Raw genomic sequence first — 18,198 nt, 5'->3', positions numbered from 1 at the left:
AACCATACGACCCTTTAGGTATGAGAGAAACTATGCGGCTTTAACCATTGCACCAACTCTCACATTTCTAATTTTGTTAACAATTGTATTATATATATAAACTGCGCACGGATCGGGTCAAACCCGTCTCATATAATAGATAGATTCAAACACGCCCTAAATATATTTATACCCTAAATCTGCGAATAACCCTAATTTTGCACTTCACCGTCTTCCGCCTCAGCACGCCATCTCCGATTGTCTCCTTCCGACATCTGTGGCCGCGTCCTCCCCTATTCCACCGCCTTCGACGGCGCGACTTTGCCTCCTTCTCGCATCACCTCAGCAACGTCGTCCCCCCACCCCCATCTCTGCCTCCGCGCTGCACCGAACGCCGACACCAGCGCCGCTCCTCGACCTGAAAACTTCCGCCGCTCTGTCACAATGGTAGGCTAGCGTTCAACAGCCGAAATCTAATTCCAATTGTCAATGATTTTTTTTTTATTTTATTTTAATTTTTTGTCAAATACATCTAACTTTAATCAAGTCACGTAAATGAAACTCAATGATTTGACTTATTATACTGTTTATATCTGTATTACGAATCACCCATCCATTTTACGAAATTAGTTCCATTTTAGTTTTCACATATATTCTGTGTTCTTATATTTTGTTATGTGCTCATTTGGTTTTAATGTTTTTGAATAGTAAAAGACAAGGCTTCGTTGTATTTAGTGATTTATTTATCGTTCTCTAAGTTTGTTGATGCCTATTTGAATCTCTCTGTTTGGTCTCGAATTTCGGTTCGAGACATTATTGTAAGAGGATTAAGCCATTTGGTGTTGGGGCTTTGTGTAGATAAAATTCCTTATTTCCTTTTTTATTGATAAAATGGATAAGACATGGATGTCAATAAGTAGATTATAGTCCGAGTACGAGAATGGGGTTGAAGCTTTCGTGAAATTTGCCTTGCAAAATGCTACTGATGTTAGCAGAATATCTTGTCCTTGTGCAAGATGTGCTAACACTAGGAAGACTAATGTTGATATCATAAGAGCACATCTATTTTGTGGATCAACTACTTTTATTGTTGTGGTCAACTACTTATATGAGTATTGTGTTGCTATGTAGGGTGGAGGATGGTGTAGCAATATGCCATCTTGTTCGGCTCGGAAGAGAACAAGATTAGGTTCATCAACTTATATGGCCAAACAAGATCAGTTTTGGCGGGTAGCTTGAGCCATGATCAAGTTCAGAATCCCCGTATGATGTTAACTGTGATCCTAAAATATATTGCATATATTTTAAGTTTAAGTTTTGCATTGCATATGGCTCTTTAAATATCATGGTCGAGTTTAATATAAGTTACAACTGTGCAAATATATGTTTTGTATAACTGTTTGATAAATCTACTTTTTTTCCATCTCAAATATTGCCTTTTCAAGTTTGAATTTTCCTTGTAGTTCTCTTGATATGCTTGAGTGATATCAAAAGCTGAGTACATGAAGCCTATACTGAGTCTTTCTCCTCTCCAGCCTGATTATTCAAAACAATATGACATGTTTATCTGTTTGATGAATCGAATGTATATTGTTGCCATCATCAATTTATTGCAAGTATTAGGTTTTACAATTGCTTATGCCAACTTCACAGGCCCTTCTCACAGGATGCTCTGCTGGTGGTTTGGCCATTCTCATACACTCGTGAAAGGATAATATTGGTTGATGAAGAGATTCGTTGGTTTTGGATATGAGGTTCTAACGACTACTATTTTGAGCTTTTTTTGTTTGTATTAGTTTAGGGTGGATTCAAACTTAACCCAAACTTGTAGTATTATGTATTGTGATATGGATGCAAGATTTTTATTTTTTAATGTTGGATATTTAATGTATGAATATCTTAGTGAAAATTTGAATTATGTGTTGAAATATGAGATAGTTTGATACTATACCTGTTCATTATTTGTTATTTATTCTTATCTGCTTCAATTATTTTGTCCATGTATATGCATAATCCATTCACATCAATACGCGTGCTGCACATTTTCTTAAAACTATTTTTACTGTAAAAATTGATTCAAATGTCGTTACTTTCGATCACTAAGAGTTCACCCTTTTCGTGAGAACAATTGTGATTTTATATATCAAAAGCTAATTGTGTCAGTCTTCCTAAAGATCTAATGTAAGTATAATACTTGCTTTTCTAGCACGTGTATGTGTGCTTCAATTTGCAAAATGATGTTCCAATCTTATACCTGAATACATTGTTGCAGTTGAATCATTGTTGTAGCTGTATAGACCGTAAGTGGCATCTCATATTCTCCAGAAGGTACTATCTATGATAGCGCTACAGAGCCACAGGTACTTTTTTTGTTCATAACATTAGATTTTTAAATTTATTTTATTAAATTTTGTCACTCATTCTGGTCATGTTTTTAAATCTTATTTGAGATAATAATTAGTGTCAATCCATTTCGCAGCAACATTGTTTATCTTGAAAGAATCATTCTTTCTCATCTACATATTAATCTTTAACTTATATTCTACAATGTAATGATGTTTCTGGCTATTGTTTGAAACACAGGTACTGATCTACTTGGGAAGCCCTATCAAGGTTCCAAGTGGTGAATTAACAAGAGCTGAACCTATCTACTTGTTCTTGGCAAGAAAAAGGTAACTTCCATAGCTACTATGACATGTATACAATTAGTCATTATTTGTTGGGAACTTTTATGATGCTTTAAATAGTTGTTTGATCAGTTGAATGACAGTTTTTGTCTAACTTGGTGAAGTATCTCATCATTCTAATCACAAGTTTGATGCTCAATCAAATCACAATCAATAAGAAGCGGAACATCTCTTGAACTGTAGAACAATATAATTTTTCGCACACAACTCCTGCATAAAAGAAACTTAATCACAAACTTTAATATGTATACACAATTAACTAATTCAACCTTAGAAGAATTGCTAGCAATGGAACATGCATAAAAGACACATTTGCATTATAAAGTATCTCAACATTCTAATCACAAGCATAATTCTCACGAGTCCCTCTTATGCAACACCTTAATCCTCATGTGTCCTTATGCAACACCTTAATCCTCAATTCCTTATGTGTCCCTTTTATGCAAGAGCTTAATGCTCATGTTCCCTCTCTTGCAACACCTTATTCTTCACGTGTCCCTCTTATGCAAGAACTTATTGCTCATGGGTCCCTCTTATGCAAGAGGTATGCTCACGGGTCCCCCTTATGCAAGAGAATGCTCACGTGTCCCTCTTATGCAACAACTTAATGCTCACGCGAACCTCTTATGCAAGAGCTTAATGCTTGCGCGTCCCTCTAATGCAAGAGGTTAATGCTCGTGCTTCCTTATGCAAGAGGTTAATGCTCTTGTGTCCTTATGCAAGACCATAATGCTCACGTGTCCCTTTGCTTATGAAAGAACTTTATGCTCACTTGCCCCTTTGCTTATGAAAGAGCTTTATTCAATTGTCCTTGATGCTCGTGAAAGAACTTAGTGTTCACGTGTTCCTAATGATGATGAAATGGCTTAATGCTCACGTGTCCCTTCTCTTTATAAAAGAGTTTAGTGCCCATGTGTCCCTCTTACTTACAAAAGAGCACAATGCTCATGTGTCACTCCTAAGCAAGAGCTTAATGCTCACATGTCCCTGGTGCTTATAAAAGAGCTTAAAGCTCATGTGTCCCGGTTGCTTATAAAAGTGCTTAACACTCACGTGTCCTTGCTTAAAAAAGAGTTTTATGCTCATAACCCAATGATTATGATATAGCTTGATGATCATGTGTGAAAGCGCTTAATGCTCAAATGTCTCTGTTGCTTATCAAAAAACTTTCTCGAATGTCCCTGTTGCATATCAAAAGAGCTGCTTATGAAAAGAGCTTAATGCGCACGCAGAGTTGATACTCACACGTCCCTCATGTGTCCCTGTGGCATATGAAAGAGCTTACAGCTCACTTGTCCGTATCAATTATAAAAGAGGTTAAAACTCATTTGTCCGTACTCCTTATTAAAGCGCCTAAAGCTTACGTGTTCCCTGTTGCTTATAAAAGAGTTTAAAGTTTACTTGCCCCTATCACTTATAAAGAGCTTAAAGCTCACATAAAATAGCATGAAGCTCACTTGTCCTTGTGAATTATAAAAGAGTTTAGAGCTCACTTGTCGGTGTCCCTTATAAAAGAGGTTAAAGCTCACTTGTCCCTCATACTTATACAAGAGCATAAAGCTCTGTTGCTTGTAAAATAGCTTATAGATGACTTGTCCCTCTCTCTCTTATAGAAGAGCTTAAACCTTACGTCTCCCTGTCACTTATAAAAGAACATTCAGCTCACTTGTCTATGTCACATATAAAGAGCTCAAAGCTCATGTGTCCCTGTCCCTTATAAAAGAGCATTAAGCGCACGTGTCTCTGTGGCCTATAAAAGAGCCTAAAGCTCACTTCTCCCTGTTGCTTATCAAAGAGCTTAAAAGTTACTTGTCCCTTCCCATTTATAAATGTCCCAGTCGTTTATAAAATAGCATATAGCTCATGTGTCCTTGATGCTTGTAAAAGAGCTTTAAGCTCACGTGTCTATCGCTTGTAAAAGAGCTTAAAGCTCATGTGTATCTATTGCTTAAGGCTCATATGTCCCTATTGTTTATAAAAGAGCTTAGCGGTCACATGTCTCTTATAGAAGAGTTTAAAGCTCATGTGTCCCTGTTGCTTATAAAAGATTAAAATAAACTTGTCCATGTCCCTACTAAAACAACTTAAAGCTCACATAAAAGAGCATGAAACTCACGTGTTCCGATGGATTATAAAAGAGCTTAAAGCTCACTTGTCCTTGTCGCCTTGCAAAAGAGCTAAAGCTCACTTGTCCCCCCCGCTTATAAAAGAACTTAAACCTCACTTGTCTCTGCAGCTTATAGAAGAGCTCAAAGTTCTGGGGTCTGTATATAAAAGAGCATGAAGATCACATTTTCCTGTGGCGTAGAAAAGAGCTTAAAGCTCAGTTGTCCCTCTTGTTTATAAAAAAGAGCATATAAAGGTCACATGTCTTTATCGCTTCTTAAACAGCTTAAAGCTCACGTATCCCTATGGCTTATAAAAGAGCTTGAAGCTCATTCGTCCTGCTGCTTATAAAAGAGTATGAAGCTCACGTGTCCCTGTGGCTCATAAAAGATCTTAAAGTTTGCGTGTCCCTGTAGCTTATAGAAGGGCTTAAAGCTGAAAGCTCATGTGTCCTATTGGCTTATAAAAGAGTTTAAAGCTCACTTGTCCGAATCACTTAAGAAAGTGCTTATATCTCACGCGTCCCTGCTGCTTTTAAAAGTCCATGTAGCTTACGTGTCCCTGGGCCTTGTAAAAGAGCTTACAGCTCACTTGTACCCGTCTCTTATAAAAGAGCGCAACGCTTATGTGTTCCTGTTGCTGACAAAAGATCTTAAAGCTTTACATGTCCTTGTTGCTTAAAAAAGAGCTTAAAGCTTACTTGTTGCTGTCGGTTATATAAGAGTTTGAAGCTCACTTGTCCCTATCGCTTTCAATAGAGTTCAAAGCTCACATGTCCCTGCTGCTTATGAAAGAGATTTAACGGTCATATGTCCCTCTTTCTTATACAAGACCTTGGTGCTCATGTGTCCAATGATTATAAAATAGTATGATGCTCATGTGAAAGCGCTCAATGCTCACGCGTCTGTGTTGCTTATGAAAGAACTTTTTCAATCGTCCCTTTAATACTCATGTTTCTCCTAGAATTTGGTGCTCTCATGTTCCTATTGCTTATCAAAGAGTTTAAAGCTCACTTGTCCCTGTCATTTATGAAAGAGTTTAACGCTCACTTGTTCCCATCATTAATTAAAGAGCTTTAAGCATAACACTCACTTGTCCCTGCTGCTTATTAAAGAGCATAAAGCCCATTTGTCCCTATGGCTTATGGAAAAGCTTAAAGGTTGCTTGTCCCTGTCTCTTATAGAAGAGTTTAAAGCTCATGTGTCCCTGTTGCTTATAAAAGAGATTAAAATAAACTTGTCCATGTCCCTACTAAAACAACTTAAAGCTCACAGAAAAGAGCATGAAACTCACGTGTCCCGATGGATTATAAAAGAGCTTGAAGCTCACGTGTCCATGTGGCTCATAAAAGAGCTTAAAGTTTGCTTGTCCCTGTAGCTTATAAAAGGGCTTAAAGCTGAAAGCTCATGTGTCCTATTGGCTTATAAAAGGGTTTAAAGCTCACTTGTCCCAATGGTTTATAGAAGAGCTTAAAGCTCACTTGTCCGAATCACTTACGAAAGTGCTTATATCTCACGTGTCCCTGCTGCTTATAGAAGAGATGAAGCTTACGTGTCCCTGGGCCTTGTAAAAGAGCTTACAGCTCACTTGTACCCGTCTCTTATAAAAGAACGCAACACTTATGTGTTCCTGTTGCTTAAAAAAGAGCTTAAAGCTTTACTTGCCCCTATCGCTTATAAAAGAGCTTAAAGCTCACATAAAATAGCATGAAGCTTACTTGTCCTTATCAATTATAAATGTGTTTAGAGCTCACTTGTGTCTGATAAAAGAGGTTAAAGCTCACTTGTCCCTCCCACTTATACAAGAGCATAAAGCTCACGTGTCCTGTTTTCTTGTAAAATAGCTTATAGCTGACTTGTCCCTCTCTCTTTTATAGAAGAGCTTAAACCTCACATCTCCCTGTCACTTATAAAAGAGCAGTCAGCTCACTTGTCTATGTCACTTATAAAGAGCTCAAAGCTCATGTGTCCCTGTCCCTTATAAAAGAGCATGAAGCGCACGTGTCTCTATGGCCTATAAAAGAGCTTAAAGCTCACTTCTCCCTGTTGCTTATCAAAGAGCTTAAAAGTTACTTGTCCCTCTCCATTTATAAATGTCCCTGTCGTTTATAAAATAGCATATAGCTCATGTGTCCTTGATGCTTGTAAAAGAGCTTAAAGCTCACGTGTCTATCGCTTATAAAAGAGCTTAAAGCTCATGTGTCCCTATTGTTTATAAAAGTGCTTAACGGTCACATGTCTCTTATAAAAGAGTTTAAACCTCATGCGTCCCTGTTGCTTATAAAAGAGATTAAAATAAACTTGTCCATGTCCCTACTAAAACAACTTAAAGCTCACATAAAAGAGCATGAAGCTCACTTGTCCTTGTCGCTTGCAAAAGAGCTAAAGCTCACTTGTCCCCCCCGCTTATAAAAGAACTTAAAGCTCACTTGTCTCTGCAGCTTATAGAAGAGCTCCAAGTTCTTGGGTCTGTGTATATAAAAGAGCATGAAGATCACATTTTCCTATGGCGTAGAAAAGAGCTTAAAGCTCACTTGTCCCTCTTGTTTATAAAAAAGAGCATAAAGGCCACATGTCTTTATCGCTTCTTAAAGAGCTTAAAGCTCACGTATCCCTATGGCTTATAAAAGAGCTTGAAGCTCATTCGTCTTGCTGCTTATAAAAAAGTATGAAGCTCACGTGCCTGTCGCTCATAAAAGAGCTTAAAGTTTGCTTGTCCCTGTAGCTTATAAAAGGGCTTAAAGCTGAAAGCTCATGTGTCCTATTGGCTTATAAAAGAGTTTAAAGCTCACTTGTCCCAGTGGTTTATAGAAGAGCTTAAAGCTCACTTGTCCGAATCACTTAAGAAAGTGCTTATATCTCACGCCTCCCTGCTCTGCATCTAGAAGACCATGAAGCTTACGTGTCCCTGTGCCTTGTAAAAGAGCTTACATCTCACTTGTACCCGTCTCTTATAAAAGAGCACAGCGCTTATGTGTTCCTGTTGCTTACAAAAGAGCTTAAAGCTTTACATGTCCTTTTTGCTTAAAAAAGAGCTTAAAGCTTACTTGTTCCTGTCGGTTATATAAGAGTTTGAAGCTCACTTGTCCCTATCGCTTACGAGTTACGATAGAGTTCGAAGCTCACATGTCCCTGCTGCTTATGAAAGAGATTTAACGGTCATATGTCCCTCTTTCTTATACAAGACCTTGGTGCTCATGTGTCCAATGATTATAAAATAGTACGATGCTCATGTGAAAGCGCTCAATGCTCGCGCGTCTGTGTTGCTTATGAAAGATCTTTCTCAAGCGTCCCTTTTCTTGTGAAAAGAGCTTAATGCTCATGTTTCTCCTAGAATTTGGTGCTCACATGTTCCTATTGCTTATAGCTCACGTGTCCCTGCTGCTTAGAAAAAAAACTTAACTCTCATGTTTCTTTGTTGCTTATAGAAGAGCTTAAAGCTCACTTGTCCATCTCACTTGTAAAAGAACTTAAAAGAGCTCACGTGTCATGTTACGTTTGAAAGTGTTGGATTCTCAATCGTCCCTGTTGCATCTAAAAGAGTTTAATGCTCACGTATCCCTTTTGCTATTAAAAGAGCTTAATGCTCATGTGTCCCAATAATAGCACACTGCTCATATGTGAAAGCTCTTAATGGTCACGTATCTGCATGATGCTCAGATATCCCTACTGCTTAAAAAATAGAAAAAAAACTTAATACTCACGTTTCTTTGTGGCTTATAGAAGAGCTTAATGCTCACTTATCCATCTCACTTGTATAAGAGCTTAAAGCTCACTTGTCCCTACTGCATATAAAAACAGCATAAAACTTATGTCCTTTTGGCTTATAAATGAACTTAATGCTCACGTATCACTCATCGCTTGATTCTCGCATGTCCCTACTGCTTATAAAAGAGATTAAAATTCACTTATCGCGTGGCTTATGAAACAGCCTAAAGCTCACTTGCCCTTGTTACTTAAAAAGAGCATGAAGCTCACTTGCCCATGCTGTTTATTGAAAAACATAAAGCTCACTTGTCCCTGTCATTTATAAAAGAACTTAAAGCTCACTTATCCTCATCGTAATTAAAGAGCTTAAAGCATAAAGCTCACTTGTCCCTGCTGCATATTAAAGAGCATAAAGCTCGCGTGTCCCTATGGCTTATAGAAAAGCATAAAGGTTACTTGTCCCAGTCTCTTATAGAAGAGTTTAAAGCTCACGCTCCCTGTTGCTTATAAAAGAGATTAAAATAATCTTGTCGATGTCCCTAATAGAACAACTTAAAAGCTCACATAAAAGAGCATAGAGCGGATATAAAATAGTTTAAAGCTCTCTTGTCTCTCCCGCTTATAAAATAGCATAAAGCTCAGCGTTTCCTGCCCATTTATGAAAAAGCTTAGAGGTCACTTGTCCATCTCGCTTATAAAAGGGCGTAAGGCTCACGTGCCCCTGTTGTTTAATATAAGAGCTTAAAGCTCACTTTTCTCTGCCACTCGTAAAAGACCATAAAGCTTACTTGCTCCAGCTGCTCATAAAAGAGCGTAAAGCTCACTTGTCCCTGTCATTTATGAAAGAGTTTAACGCTCACTTGTTCCCATCATTAATTAAAGAGCTTAAAGCATAACGCTCACTTGTCCCTGCTGCTTATTAAAGAGCATAAAGCCCACTTGTCCCTATGGCTTATGGAAAAGCTTAAAGGTTGCTTGTCCCTGTCTCTTATAGAAGAGTTTAAAGCTCATGTGTCCATGTTGCTTATAAAAGAGATTAAAATAAACTTGTCCATGTCTCTACTAAAACAACTTAAAGCTCACATAAAAGAGCATGAAACTCACGTGTGCTGATGGATTATAGAAGAGCTTGAAGCTCATTCGTCCTGCTGCTTATAAAAGAGTATGAAGCTCACGTGTCCATGTGGCTCATAAAAGAGCTTAAAGTTTGCTTGTCCCTGTAGCTTATAAAAGGGCTTAAAGCTGAAAGCTCATGTGTCCTATTGGCTTATAAAAGGGTTTAAAGCTCACTTGTCCCAATGGTTTATAGAAGAGCTTAAAGCTCACTTGTCCGAATCACTTACGAAAGTGCTTATATCTCACGTGTCCCTGCTGCTTATAGAAGACCATGAAGCTTACGTGTCCCTGGGCCTTGTAAATTGTACCCGTCTCTTATAAAAGAACGCAACACTTATGTGTTCCTGTTGCTTAAAAAAAGAGCTTAAAGCTTTACTTGCCCCTATCGCTTATAAAAGAGCTTAAAGCTCGCATAAAATAGCATGAAGCTCACTTGTCCTTATCAATTATAAAAGGGTTTAAAGCTCACTTGTCAGTGTCTTATAAAAGAGGTTAAAGCTCACTTGTCCCTCTCACTTATACAATAGCATAAAGCTCACGTGTCCTGGTTGCTTGTAAAATAGCTTATAGCTGACTTGTCCCTCTCTCTTTTATAGAAGAGCTTAAACCTCACATCCCCCTGTCACTTATAAAAGAGCATTCAGCTCACTTGTCTATGTCACTTATAAAGAGCTCAAAGCTCATGTGTCCCTGTCCCTTATAAAAGAGCATGAAGCGCACATGTTTCTGTGGCCTATAAAAGAGCTTAAAGCTCACTTCTCCCTGTTGCTTATCAAAGAGCTTAAAAGTTACTTGTCCCTCTCCATTTATAAATGTCCCTGTCGTTTATAAAATAGCATATAGCTCATGTGTCCTTGATGCTTGTAAAAGAGCTTAAAACTCATGTGTCTCTATTGCTTAAGGCTCATGTGTCCCTATTGTTTATAAAAGAGCTTAACGGTCACATGTCTCTTATAAAAGAGTTTAAAGCTCATGTGTCCCTGTTGCTTATAAAAGAGATTAAAATAAACTTGTCCATGTCCCTACTATAACAACTTAAAGCTCACATAAAAGAGCATGAAGCTCACTTGTCCTTGTCGCTTGCAAAAGAGCTAAAGCTCACTTGTCCCCCCCGCTTATAAAAGAACTTAAAGCTCACTTGTCTCTGCAGCTTATAGAAGAGCTCCAAGTTCTGGGGTCTGTGTATATAAAAGAGCATGAAGATCACATTTTCCTGTGGCGGAGAAAAGAGCTTAAAGCTCACTTGTCCCTCTTGTTTATAAAAAAGAGCATAAAGGCCTCATGTCTTTATCGCTTCTTAAAGAGCTTAAAGCTCACGTGTCCTTGTCGCTTATAAAAGAGCTTGAAGCTCATTCGTCCTGCTGCTTATAAAAGAGTATGAGGCTCACGTGCCTGTGGCTCATAAAAGAGCTTAAAGTTTGCTTGTCCCTGTAGCTTATAAAAGGGCTTAAAGCTGAAAGCTCATGTGTCCTATTGGCTTATAAAAGGGTTTAAAGCTCACTTGTCCCAATGGTTTATAGAAGAGCTTAAAGCTCACTTGTCCGAATCACTTACGAAAGTGCTTATATCTCACGTGTCCCTGCTGCTTATAGAAGACCATGAAGCTTACGTGTCCCTGGGCCTTGTAAAAGAGCTTACAGCTCACTTGTACCCGTCTCTTATAAAAGAACGCAACACTTATGTGTTCCTGTTGCTTAAAAAAAGAGCTTAAAGCTTTACTTGCCCCTATCGCTTATAAAAGAGCTTAAAGCTCGCATAAAATAGCATGAAGCTCACTTGTCCTTATCAATTATAAAAGTGTTTAGAGCTCACTTGTCAGTGTCTTATAAAAGAGGTTAAAGCTCACATGTCCCTGCTGCTTATGAAAGAGATTTAACGGTCATATGTCCCTCTTTCTTATACAAGATCTTGGTGCTCATGTGTCCAATGATTATAAAATAGTACGATTCTGATGTGAAAGCGCTCAATGCTCACGCGTCTGTGTTGCTTATGAAAGAACTTTCTCAAGCGTCCCTTTTCTTATGAAAGAGCTTAATGCTCATGTTTCTCCTAGAATTTGGTGCTCACATGTTCCTATTGCTTATAGCTCACGTGTCCCTGCTGCTTAGAAAAAAAACTTAATTCTCATGTTTCTTTGTTGCTTATAGAAGAGCTTAAAGCTCACTTGTCCATCTCACTTGTAAAAGAACTTAAAAGAGCTCACATGTCATGTTACTTTTGAAAGAGCTGGATTCTCAATCTTCCCTGTTGCATATAAAAGAGTTTAATGCTCACGTGTCCCTTTTGCTAGTAAAAGAGCTTAATGCTCATGTGTCCCAATAATAGCACACTGCTCATATGTGAAAGCTCTTAATGGTCACGTATCTGCATGATTCTCAGATATCCCTACTGCTTAAAAAAAAAAAAACTTAATACTCATGTTTCTTTGTGGCTTATGGAAGAGCTTAAAGCTCACTTATCCATCTCACTTGTATAAGAACTTAAAGCTCACTTGTCCCTACTGCTTATAAAAACAGCATAAAACTTATGTCCTTTTGGCCTACGCTTATAAAAACAGCATAAAACTTATGTCCTTTTGACTTATAAACGAGCTTAAAGCTCACTTTTCCGTGCCGCTTATAAACGAGCATAAAGTTCATTGTCTCTGCTGCTTATAAAAGAGTTTAAAGCTAACTTGTCCTTGTCTGTTCTAAAAGAGAGCTTAAAGTTCATGTTTCCTTGTTCTATAGGGCTTTAAAGTCCACTTGTCCCTTTGGCTTATAAAGGAGCTTAAAGCTCATGTGTCTCTTTTGCTTGTAAAAGAGCTTAACAGTCATGTATCCTTCTTGCTTGTAATTGAACTTAAGTTGTTTCCAGTGATTATGAAATAGCACAATGCTCGTCTATTAAAGCATTTAATGCTCATGCGTCCAAGTTGCTTATGAAAGAACTTGCTCAAGCATCTTAGTTGTTCATGAACAGTGCTTAATGCTCATGTATCCCTTAGAGCTTAATGCTCACATGTTCATATTGCTTATAAAAAAACTAAAAGCTCATGTGTCCCAGTGGTTTATAAAAGAGCTTAAAGCTCGCTTGTCCGTATCACTTATAAATGAGCTTAAAGCTCACTAGTCCCTGCTGCTTAGAAAAGAGCATAAAGCTCATATCCCACTTGCTCATGTTGCCAACGAAATAGTTTAGAGCTCACATATCCTGATCGCTTATAAAAGAGTTTAAATCTCACATGTTTCATTGCTTTTTAAAGATCTCAATGCTCACATTTCTCTATTGTTTATGACAGAGAGCCCTTAAGCTCACGTGTCCTTGTCGCTTATAAAAGAGCTTGAAGCCCATATGCCCCCATTGCTTATACAAGTGCTTACAGCTCATGCGTCCTGTTGCTTTTGGAAGAACTTAATGCTCTTGTTTCCTTATTGCTTATGAAAGAGTAATCTGCTCACGTGTCTCTAATGTTTATGAATGTGGTTTATGCTTGTGTGTCCCTCTTGCTTATAAAAGAGTGAATTCTCACTTGTCGATGATTATTTTTGAGTTTAATGCTTACGTGTCCCTCAAGTTCATGAAGGAGCTAAATTCTCAAATGTTTCAGTTGCTTATGAAAGAGCTTGCTCACATGTCCTTATTGCTTATGAAATAGGTTAATGCTCATGCGTTGGTTAATGCTCAATTCTCCCTACTGTTTACAAAAGAGTTCAAACTCATGTTTTGCTTCTTGCTTATGTAAGAGCTTCAAGCTCAGATGTTCTATTGCTTTTGAAAGAGTTTAATACTCATGTGTCCCCATTGCTGATGAACGAGCGATATGCTCAAGTGTCTCTCCTACTTATAAAAGAGTTATATGCTCAATGGCCGTGTGTCGTTTATGATATGAAAGCGCTTAATAATGCTCATGCGACACATGTTGCTTATGAAAGAGATCGTGGTCAAGGATCCATGTTGCTTATGAAACGAGCTTTAGCTCACGTATCCCTCAAAGCTTGATGCTCACATGTCCCTACTATTTATTAAAGAGCTTAAAACTTTTATGTGTTTGTGCTTAGGAAAAAGCTGATATGTCTATCCTTGTATATATGAAAGAGGTCTTTTGTCCGTCCTTGTGGCTTATTTTCCCTAGTGATTGTGAAATGGTGTATGTCGCTATGTTAGTGAAATATATTATAGTGCTTGTGAAAGAGCTCCTTGTGTGTTTTAGTTTTTATTGTCATGTCTTCGTATACTATTGAGTTGATTTGGAATAGCTCGTGTCCCGTTAACGTATGAAAGAGCTCTCGTGCTTTTGAGCGTGTGAAAGAGCTGTTTTTGTTGTTTGGTTTTCAGGTGTACCCAATAACCGATTTTATATGATGTTAATATATTTAAATATTTAATTTAAATTAAAATACCAACTATCAGATTATCATTACACTCCCCACCCCACACAAATACCAACTCACCGACTCTTCTTCGCATATCCATTGGTTCATTTCTTCACCCAATCGTTTAAAAGAGACGACATTTGCAGTTTAGCAGATTGTTGTCAATTTCATGTCTCTCTGTTTCCCTTATTCTCTGCACCCTCAGTTTCTCTTCTCTTCTTTTTAAGAGCTAACTCTCTCATTATAGTGACTTGTTTATATATATATATATATTAAAACACAGTTTTTAACAAACTAATATCCCGGCATTTTTTTTTTAAATTGCAAGTTTGTCTTTTTTTCTTCCCGCTAAATTCCACCGCATATTCAATAAGTAGAATCGTGCAGTTTTTTCATGTATAGTTTGACTATTATCTTTTTCTTTTTTCCTTCTTATATTATATGCAGGTTTACCTTTTTTTTTCTTTTTCCTTTTTACTTTTTATATGCATGTTTTTTTTTTCTATTTTTTAAGTGCAAGTTTGCCTATTTCTCCTGGACCTCTTTTCCTCTCTAAAAATCTTAGTATAATTTAACTAATAAGAAAATATTGAATATACATACTAAAAATGAATATAAAATAAAAATGGCATAAAGTTAGAAGTCACTAATTATTTTTTATCTCTTATTATTGTTGCATATAATTGTTTATTTTTAGCTATATTTTATTTTCTATATTTCATTTTATACACTATTTTTTATTTAATTATCTTTATTTTTACTTTATAATGTTTGTTTTCGATATTTTGGTACTTCAAAACACATTTTTCTTTCAAAATAATGTGGTTCGTGAATAAATATCATACAAATAAAAAGATCATCTCCCAAAATAATCTTCTTTTATCATTTACTTCTAAATTTTTTTGAAATTTGATTTATGAAAAAATATTCAATTCAAATTAAAGATTATGACGTAAATTTAGAATGAATAATCTATGATTATTTAAAGTTTCATAATAAACTTTTTCTTTATATACAATAAATTTTAATTTAAATTTTTTATTTGAATTATATTTTAAATTTTTATTTAAAATTTTATTGATTCATTTTAGAAATCTTTAATTTTAAAACATAAAAACCAAATTTCGAATGAATAAGGCATGGTAAATTGGTAATTAATGCTTTAAAATATTTTTTTTTTTTCTCTTTCATCCCCACTTTCTTTAATGTTTTTTTCCCCTTAATTATATGTTTACTCTTTTTCCTACTATATTAATTTTATTTCTTTTTCTATTTTCTCTTTGGGTAAATAAGTAGATACCTTGTTTATTGTTTTACATATTTTTTAAGTTTAGAATGTAATAAAGGTGTAGGTAAATATATTGATTCATTTTATAATTCTTTTTTAAAAACAAATGTTTGTGTTAATTTTATACTCCCTCCGTCCATGAAATATTGCCCTATTTACCCATTTTTCCTTGTCCACAAAGTAATGCACTACTCTGCTTTTTGTACCACTACACCCTTTTTTCTTTCATTTATTTACCATCAATTGCCACTAATGGATCCCACCATACAACAACTTATTTCATTTTTATATTCTAGTATTTTATTACACTTTATTACTAGTGGATCCACCACACAACACCTTTAACACTTTAGCCAACTACTTTATCACTTAGTCAATTACCCTTATATTTCACTCACAACCACTTAAAACTTGTGCCGAACAGTAAATGGGGCAATACTTTGTGGATGGAGGGAGTATAACTTTTTGTATGAATAATTACATTATATATAGAGAGAGAGTGAGTTGCTTTCTACAGAAACAAAGCTTATGCAGAAACAATGAACATGGTAGTTGGTACTGTTGAATATACAAATAATTTGTTGAACTTATGGAGGGTTCAATGGCTGTTCATGTTCAACAAAATTTCGCGTTGAATGAACGAACGCTGACAGTTAGAGTAAACAAGATCAACGGTTGAGATTTCGTCTCATTTCTCTGCATATATTTGCGTTTCTATATAACTTTGCCCTATATGTATATATATATGCAAGGAGAGTATCGTATCCACGAGGACTGGTAAACGAAAATTACTCTAATTAACTCTAAAGAAAACTCTAGTAATAATTACTCCCTCCGTCCGCCAAAAGTAGACCACTTTTACTATATTGGGCGTCCGCAAAGAGTAGACCACTTTCCTTTTATGGAAATGGTCCCACCACCCACTTTAATCTTTTATCCTTACAAACACTCTTTATTTACAAAAAAACTACCTCAAATTCAATCTCAACCACACATCTCATAAAGTGGTGGGACCCTTTCTTCACTACATCAAAATCATCATCAATTTTATTAAATCTCGTGCCCAACCAAAGTGGTCTACTTTTGACGGACGGAGGGAGTAGGTCACACACCAATATAAAACATAAACATATAAAAATAAAACATAAACATAATTAAAAAGACAATAATTGTGAAAATTGAATTATATAAAAATCCGTAATAAAATCAATGTAACAATCTTGAATTTTCAATCCTTACAGAAATTCAATTCAAGCTCTAAAAATTGGAAATCAATGAAAATCTAAGGCTATGAAATTGGAATATAAAGTCTGGAACCCTAGATAGGTCAAATTAAAGGCCTATATATAGTTTTAGGGAAAAACCCAGTACAAAAATAAAAAGTAATTGATAAAATCGTGAAAACTGAAAAATGCGGGGATAACGGCAGCTCGATCGGCGACCACCGATCAAGTCGCCGAAATCCTTCTCCAAGACCTTTGAAAACGGCGGTCACCGTTCTTCAAGCTCAAAGCGTTAAAACCAAAAAGGGACTTCACCGGGCGGAACGACGCCTGTCGTTTTGCTCGGCGATTTCTCTCTTAAAAATGCCCGAACTCGGCGATTGAAGCCCTAGGTCGCCGTTTTGGCTTATCAGACGGAATTCTCTTATTTTCTTCGTCTTTTCTCGATATTCGAGCCCGCTTCTCTTCCATCTCTTCCCTTAGACACATTCCTCATTCATAATACTCCAAGAAACACTCATTCATGCATCAAATTAGTTAAAACTATACCCAAACATGAAATCATGAAATGATGTGAAATAAACTCTAAACGATAACACAATGAGCACAATTTTGACATAATTCATAGAATATAGGCCATAAAAATTATGCCAAATGAGTGTTTATCAACTCTCCCAAACTTAAGATGTTGTTTGTTCTCGAATAACGAGAAGAACAAGACAATAAACACGAATGGTTAAGAAGATTGGATCATCGATGCCTCAGAAAAATAAATCAAAAGATCCCCTCAAATCCTCAACATGTGAACACAACAATCACCAATAAATACAACCAATAACAAAATAAACATTGACATTCTAATAATTGACTCTCAAGAAAATGTGTATCACTCCACTCTCAATTTAATTGGAATAGGACGTGTATCTCTCATCGAAATTCAATGCACTGCAGATCACTTACAATAAGCTTGTCAATCGTCTACAATCTCCATTGCTAACAGTGTGCCAGGACTAAGATCAAATAGGTCTTTTAATCGAGTTATAATGTAGGGACATTGATTAAGGTAGGAAAATTTAGGTTAAGTGACTCAAGTAACTCAAGAACACCAACCTTATGACTACATCAATCGAGTATGGAATAAATTTCATCTTCCACCTACTATGCCTCCATAAACAACACCAACCAACAGATATAGTCATAACAATTCAGGACTAGACAATCTTTTATGCTCTGCAAAATTTTTTTCTAACCCACAAAGTCGATTTTCCATGATTTTTTCAATAAACACTCGACTTTTACAATTCATTTTCCTTTTTCTTTTCTTTTCTTTATAACTTTATCTAGAGTTTATAAGAGTGAATAGTACTCATTTTCATCTCTTCTATCTACAACCCACAAACATTCACCACACAAGGATCCCTGTAAACTTTATCACCCCGTATAATCCGGCTAGAGAATAAAGGCTAATTAAGTTCAAAAATGGATAGCAAAGGATAATGTTTAAAGGACAGTGTTCGTGGTATGATGTGGCTTACAAAAGAGGGTCTAAAATCATCTCAAAATCCTGGGCACAACAACAATCTCGACTAAGAATCATGGCAAGTTCTAGAAGTTCACTACATACACGACAACACTCAAAACAAAGAACAAACTGTGAATAATGGACAGTTATAGCTAAAATCCTCACAAGTTTGTTCAATGTCAAAAGCCAAGGCAAAAATTACTCATCAATCATGC

General features: G+C 36.3%; 1 long non-coding RNA gene across 3 annotated transcripts; it reads left to right on the top strand.

Annotated features, from left to right (window-relative positions):
- Positions 1–135: 135 nt before the first annotated feature.
- On the top strand, positions 136–13,441 carry LOC130999041 (uncharacterized). Of its 3 annotated transcripts, none has more exons than XR_009093385.1 (6): positions 136–426; positions 1,111–1,242; positions 1,633–1,733; positions 2,252–2,339; positions 2,563–2,651; positions 7,213–13,441. It is a non-coding gene; the product is annotated as an uncharacterized LOC130999041 (long non-coding RNA). The 3 variants fall into 3 exon arrangements; XR_009093392.1 differs by having other exon boundaries at positions 137–426; positions 13,233–13,441; XR_009093384.1 differs by having other exon boundaries at positions 138–426; positions 12,876–13,441.
- The last annotated feature ends 4,757 nt before the right edge of the window (positions 13,442–18,198 follow it).

This window comes from Salvia miltiorrhiza, chromosome 1, assembly GCF_028751815.1.
Source record: "Salvia miltiorrhiza cultivar Shanhuang (shh) chromosome 1, IMPLAD_Smil_shh, whole genome shotgun sequence".
Classification (NCBI taxonomy): Eukaryota; Viridiplantae; Streptophyta; class Magnoliopsida; order Lamiales; family Lamiaceae; genus Salvia; species Salvia miltiorrhiza.
The sequence above is the reverse complement of the archived record's forward strand: the minus strand, read 5'-3'. Positions and strand labels throughout refer to the sequence as shown.